The following is a 7243-nucleotide window of genomic DNA, read 5'->3' as shown; positions in this document are numbered from 1 at the left end:
AAAAAAAAAAAAGTATTGTTTTTGTTTTTGTTTTTTTCTTAATGAAAATTTTTCCAAATTTGTTCTTAGTCTCCTGTGATTTTTAGACTGTCACTTTTTTTTTTCCTTGCTTTTTCGGAATAGGGTTTCTCTGTGTAGCCCTGGCTGTCTTGGAACTCACTTTGTAGACCAGACTGGCCTCGAACTCAGAAATCTGCCTGCCTCTGCTTCCCAAGTGCTGGGATTAAAGGCGTGCGCCACTACTGCCCCGTGTAAGAATGCATTTTAAAACAGAATAGTAAGTGTGTGTTCTAGTGTAGTTATCTTGGAGCTCTGGATGTCTGTTGTTAACAAGAAGCTTTTACTCTAAACACTGAACATTCTGTATGTCACTTCCCAAAATGTTTGTGTCATCTCTTGGTTGTAGTAAAATTCAAACCTCTGTATTTCATCATGGACTAAGGAGCATGTTGCCCACTTGTTGGGTAAACCTTCAGAGTCGCATCTTCAGTCCTAGTGTTTGTGTGGTCCTATCACTGGTGTTGTTCCCTTCTGAACCCCAATATTAAGGGTCTGTAACAAGGAATCAAGGCCATTGCTATAAAAAGAATGGCCTGGGAAATTGAACATAGAGTCCAGAGCTACCTAGCTTTGGAGAATCAAAGTCCTAAGGTGTTGGTCTAGCTGAAAAGTACATTTAATCAGGTCTACTAATTGTACTACTATGAACTAATAGTTTTTAATTACTTGGGTTATAGTAGATACATACCTACAGTCTGACTAGAACCACGTTTTATAGACTATTTCTACATGTTTAGTTTTTTTCACTTTCTGTGTAAACCTATCAGTGTCTTCACCTGAACTCTTCACATGGGTGGACATCAGCCTCAGCAATATCAATCCTCCGGCAGGGACTTGAGTGTCATCCTTCACTCATTATGTGTGTTGTGTCGGGCCAGTTCCCGTCATTTCTCCTCCTGCATATCGCAGCCTCCACTCATCTACTTGTTCTTCATTCCCACTGATGACATAAATACAGACTTAGTCCTTTTCATCATTATAATACCCTGATGTTCAGTTTTGTTCTGCTTCACCCAGCACACATGGCGTGTCACTTTCAAAGGCCAGTCTGGGCCTGCCATTCCATGCATGCATGCTCTTCACTGGATCCCCAGATTCTAAACCCAACCAGTTTTTAAAAGTAGACCTATGACAGATTTCTTCATCTGGATTGCTAGTCTCTCCAGTTATTTTACCATGTGTCCCAATTTGTCCTTAAAAACCACCTCTTCTAGGAATTTTTCTGACCTTGTATCTTTTGGGACCCTTCATGTTTCCGTTATATACTAAACACAACACACACACACCAGTTTTTCCTCAACCTTCCCAGTGCTGTAACCCTTTAATATAGTTCAGGCACTAGTATGTGGGTATATTTGCATGTGGGTGGACCAACCTGGAGAAAGATAGAGGAGCAGCGTTTCTTTTAGCTAGTGGCAATACCTAACAATCATAATATGAGAACTGGCACAGAATCTGGGAGTTAGGATAACATTTAAAATCCTTTAACTTAGGAGACAGAGGTTCGAGACTACCTTAAGTTACATAGAGAGACTCTCAGAATAGCTAAACTTACTCAGCACTTAGGGGTTACAAATTAGAGGATCATTATGGGCCGCAGAATTAAGCTCTGGACAGCCTGCACTACAGAGTTTTAGTCTGTCTCATAAACCTAAAAATAAAAACAATAAAAAACTGTTTAAAAAAATAAGATGTTGAGGCTGGAGAGATGGCTCAAAGGTTAAGAGCACTGACTGCTCTTCCAGAGGTCCTGAGTTCAATTCCCAGCAACCTCATGGTGGCTCACAGCCATCTGTAATGAGATCTGATGCCCTCTTCTGGTGTGTCTGAAGACAGCTAGCTACAGGGTATTCATAGGCAATCAATCAATCAATCAATCAATCAATAGTTTAGAAAGTAAAATATGACACTGACCTGGCAGAAAAGTGGAAGCTATTCATCAGTGGGGTCCTCATACAGCCTCTCAGCCGCCCTAGCCTGGTTTCGCTCTCAGTGGTTTTAGTTGGCCGTATTCAGCTAAAGTCCATAATTACCTAATGGAAAGTTCAAGAAACAAACTGTAAGTTTTTAATTGCACACCATTCAGAATGGCATGCGATGTACACAGCCAGGCCCAGCATACGGGTCAGTCTTTGGTGTGGTGTTGGAGCTGTATGCTGTACTCCACCCTGTCATCTCCATGTCCGATCAGCCTGTACATGGACAAACTAGTGTCTAAGGAACCTGCCTTTCATCATTAATAGCACTTGATGTTGGAATTTTTGTTAGAGTAGAAGTTATTGGTGAGATATAAGCTGAACTTTATCACCAGTGTATACATATAAGATTTTTTTTAAAGTTCTTGAAACTCATGCACTTAAAATTACATATGTATGGTGTAATGCTATTCACAAGATTCTACTAGAAGTCTTAAAACATGTCCTCTGTGGGTAAGAACTATGTTAATACCTGGTATCCGCTAGCTGCAGAAACATCTGTTAAATCATGTTTTGCACATGGTTCAAAGCATTTCCATCTTAATGTAAAATGGGGCTCTCCTCCACAGAGTCAATCAGGGCCACCAAGACTTGACATCGTGAAGTTGTTTATCTCCATCCTGGCCAACCAGTCAGAAAGGAAAGAGCAGGTGTGGTAAAGTTTCTGAGCCCCTCTTGGATATGTCATGTGTCATTCCTACACATATTTCCTTGGACAGATCTTAGCCATCCAGCCACTCCTCAGGGCAAGTACCAGTTGCACGCTGTAATACTTCTGCAAATAGTCCTCTCTGCCACAGGGACCTGTTCTCAAAGGAGAGGCTGATTGAATTTCTCTCTTCAGCATTTGCCTAGTCTATAATAGCTTTTTACTGATTTTATTTTTGGCTTTTTAAGATAGGTTGTCACAATATGGCCAGGCTGACCTCCACATCACAGTCCTGATTCAGGTCCCCCCAGTCTAGGTATATCACACCATGCCTGGCTCCGATAACTTGCCAAAGCATTTGTTTTGTGTTTCTCCTGTTAAAGCATTAAGTGCAGGGTATGAGGTTTCTGATGGGCATCTCTTTTGTAGTATTACAGACATTTGATAATGAAGTAAGATTTGCAGAGATCAGTTGTATTAGAGTGTAAAACAATACACTGAGCTGCCTTGTTATGATAAGTATAGCTCTGCTTCAGAGCTGTAGTTGAGCTCAGAACTCAACTATCTGCAAGACCATTGTCCTGCTGACACTCTGCTTTTCATAGGAATACAGGTTATGCTATCTGTTGTCAAATTTACACCTAAGCTAATAAAATTGGCCTAAATTAAGCAGAAGTAATACATATTTTTGTGATGTTTACTAAATAGTAATTTAAATCTTAATGACATGCTTTTGGACTTTTTGCAGTAATAAAAGCAGTTTATGTGATTAAAAAACATTTAGATTAATTTTATGTGTATGATTGTTTTGCCTGCATGTGTGCATATGCACTACATGCTGGCCTTGTGCTATGGAAGGCGGAAAAGGATGTAGGATCTCCTAGAGCTGTAGTTACTGGTAGTTGTGAGCCACCATGTTGGTGCTGGAAATCAAACCAGTGTCCTCTGCAAAGGCAACAAGTGTTCTAAACTCCTGACCTTATGAGACTCAATGGGACCTGTTGTGGATTGCCCTGGTGCTGTTTGTATCTTGATGCTAATTCTGCTTCCTGAAGAGGGGCTGCCCGCCCCCCCATGAGGAGTGGATCATGTACTCAGGTGATTCCATGTCAACCTTCTCCCCATTTTAACTGGCCAAATAAAGGGTAGAGCTTGTGATTTAGCAGTGGAAGGGAAAGGTGGGGCTAGAAGTTTTAGAGAAAGAGAGAGAGAAAGGAGGAAGGAGAGACAATGATGAGGTGGAGGGAAGGAGAGAAGAGGAAGAGGAGGTGGAAGATGGAGCAGAACCACGTGCCCTGGAGGAGCCTCAAGTAGCAAGGGATCTCATAGCCAGGGAATAGAGTGGTGGGTGTAGTGATATATATGTCCAATCCAGAGGACACTGGTTAAATATTATAACTGAGTTGTGTATTCTTTGCACAGGCATATTGGGGTTGGAGATGTCCCAATACAAATGTGGCTGGAGTTAAATATTAAGGCCGTTGGTGTTTTCCTTTGTGATGATTTGGGTGAAGGTGCACAGTGGCCATCGTTTGGGCGGCTTAGCGAGCCAGCCTCGGGAGCCAGGGCCAGGCCGCTGTTTCAGTACCAGGCAAGGAGGGATGGGAGGCTATGGATTCTAGAACCTAACCGGAGCTAGCATGGATTTTAAAAATCACATGCAACCGGAGCCTGTTAAAATCAGTCTAAAATAGTATTGTACTAACTTGCTTGTCCTTAGAATAAATTCATATTAATGGATTATTCATAACTGCTTTGCAGTTCATCATCTCTGTTCAACATGGGCTCTCGTCACCCAAGGCTTTTATCAGTATAGATTTCTTTCTCTACAACACAGCTTTGTTGTGAGCTCCATGTCATTCCTGTAAGTGTGTATGTATGTATGTATAACACCTTTCTGAGAGTCCTTCCAGAAAATATCAGAATACCTAAAGTTTTTCATGTTAAAAATTACAGTCCTACTCTTCCAAATGTACTTTGTTCATGGTATTCCCAATCCCTATAGATGGAATAGCAAATAACCAACTATGTAGTCAGGCACAAACCTAGGACACAAGCTGCCATCTCTTCCCCCTCGGTCCCTGGACCTTCTCACTACCACATTGTCGGGTCTCTCTTGCTCTGCTAGTGCACTGTGTCTAGGCCATGGTTGCCTCCATTTACAGCATAGCTGCTTTCTCATCTGTTCTTTCCTTCACTCACAGCCTATCAAATTTTGTCCCTCCTACTCTACTCAGAATACCCTTTTCAAATTAGTCATGTTCCCAATCCAGTTCTGCTCTGATTTTTCTATCATTGCTAAAATGAAAACAGAAATAGTTTTGAACTGTCCTGTGTGGCACCTCACAGTGCTTCTCTCTGGTCTCTGTGATCCAGCTATGGTGACCTTTTTAATGTCACAACAGTGCTACCTTTCCTGCTACCACTATACCTCTGGACATTCTGTTTTCCTTCCACCTATAGTGCCTTTCCCTCCCCCTTCATTTGGTCAGCTGCCATTCATCCTTTACCTTTCCCAAGGGATACCCTGTCTTTTTCCCTGACAAGAGTCTCTCCCTCTTCTTCATGGTGCTTTAACAATGGTGAATTTTTTGTACATGTGCTCATTGATCTCCTTACCATAAGTTCCATGAAGACAAGGATTGTGGATGGTCTTTCCCACAATGGTAATTTGTAATTTACAAACAACTTCATTACCTGATTTAAAAGATACTCAGCAAATGTTTGCTAAATGACTAATAAGATAGAATCAACGCAGATAATTTGTACTGAGAAGTATTTGTAGTAAATAAGACTAAACTTGGCATATTTAGCCTATGAATGTGCTATAATACCATTTCCTTTATTTAAAAATGACATAACAGGTGGCTGAAGAGATCTGGGTTCAAATCCCAGCAACCACATAGCAGTTTACAAACGTCTGTAACTCCAGTTTCAGGGAATCTGACACTCTCACACAGACCTACATAGAGACAGAACACCAATGTAAATTACATACATACATATGCACATACATACATACATACATACATAATGGATGTAAGCAGTGGTGGTGCACATCTTTAATCCAAGCACTGGGGAGGCAGAGGCAGGTGGATCCCTGAGTTCAAAATCAGCCCCTGATCTACACAATGAGTTCCAGGACAGCCAGGGAGACAATAGAGAAGCCGTATCTTGAAAAATAAAACTAAACAACCAAAAAAAGACGATATAATGAAACTATTTTAAGAGGTCATAATGCACAAAAAATGATTTTGTATGTTCTACACTTTGATAATATTTAATATATTTTAAATGAGAATCAATTTTATTAAAATTTCTTCAATGTATCCTAAACATTTTTAAGTTGTTATAATTACCACTTTCAATGACTACATCCAAGAAATTTCTTTAAATTTGGAAGATGATATTTATCTTTATGTTAATGTCTGGTTCCTTTAGTCTGAAGGTAACATTAAGAGTTGATGGTAGTCAGTGGCACTGTTGATGGTTTCTGTTTGTTTTACCGGTCTCTACTAAGGTCTCAACAAACACTTAAGAGTTGAAAGGATTGAGTCCAAGTGGTTATAATTTTCTAGGTTTTGCCCATCTGCATACAGTTAAATAAGTAACCCCTGTGGAATTTGAACTCTAGATGGCCTGTTTCCAAAGCTGATCTTTACACTCTGCACCACTGCTTACATTTGGAGGGCAGCAGAGAGGGGCTGAATGGGCTGTGTATTCCAGATACAGTGCCCTGACAGATTGTAGTGATAGACAGGTACCTAACACAAACATAGCCTTTGGCAGTTAAATAGTAATTTAAATACATAGAAGGAAAAGCAAGGTGAAATGAACTTTGGTGTTTTGTTTTGTTTTGTTTTTAGGTTTTTTTGTGACAGGGTTTCTCTCTGTAGCCCTGGCTGTCCTGGAACTCACTTTGTAGACCAGGCTGGCCTAAAACTCAGAAATCCACCTGCCTCTGCCTCCCAAGTGCTGGGATTAAAGGCTTGCACCACCACCGCCCAGCTGAAATGAACTTTTTTTTATAATTGTTAATATCACAATAAAGAAACTAAACTGGCTTGTTCTTTTTCTCTTTGTAGTAATGCTTTATGTGATTCTGAAAGTAATGTTACTTACATGAAAAAAAAAAATCCAACACAGAGAAATCACCATTGATTTCAACAGTAGTAAGATTAATGTGCAAATAATGTTTCCAAGAATTAACATTGGGTATAGCTATCCCCTGAAAGGTTCTGCCAGAGCCTGACCAATATAGATGCAGATGCACACAGCTAAACATCAGACTGAGTACAGGGGCCCTAAAGGAGGAGTTAGGGCAAGGACTGAAGGAGCTGAAGAGGTTCACAACCTCATAGGAAGAACAATATCAACCAACCAGACTCCCAAAGCTCCCAGGGACTAAACCACCAACCCGAGTACACATGTGGAGACCCATGGCTCCAGCTGCACATGTAGCATAGGATTACCTTATTGGGCATCACTGGGAGGGGAGCCCCTTGGTTCTGTAGAAGCTCGATGACTCAGGGTAGGGGAATGCTAGGGTGCTGAGACA

At 40.8% G+C, this 7243-nt stretch overlaps 1 protein-coding gene across 3 annotated transcripts in view; it reads left to right on the top strand.

Annotated features, from left to right (window-relative positions):
• Ankib1 (ankyrin repeat and IBR domain containing 1) overlaps positions 1–7243 on the top strand; it is a 102047-nt gene that overhangs the window by 51643 nt on the left and 43161 nt on the right. The window lies entirely within an intron of this gene.

The sequence above is a fragment of the Mus caroli genome, chromosome 5 (assembly GCF_900094665.2).
Source record: "Mus caroli chromosome 5, CAROLI_EIJ_v1.1, whole genome shotgun sequence".
NCBI lineage: Eukaryota > Metazoa > Chordata > Mammalia > Rodentia > Muridae > Mus > Mus caroli.
This window is presented reverse-complemented; position numbering and strand designations above follow the sequence as displayed.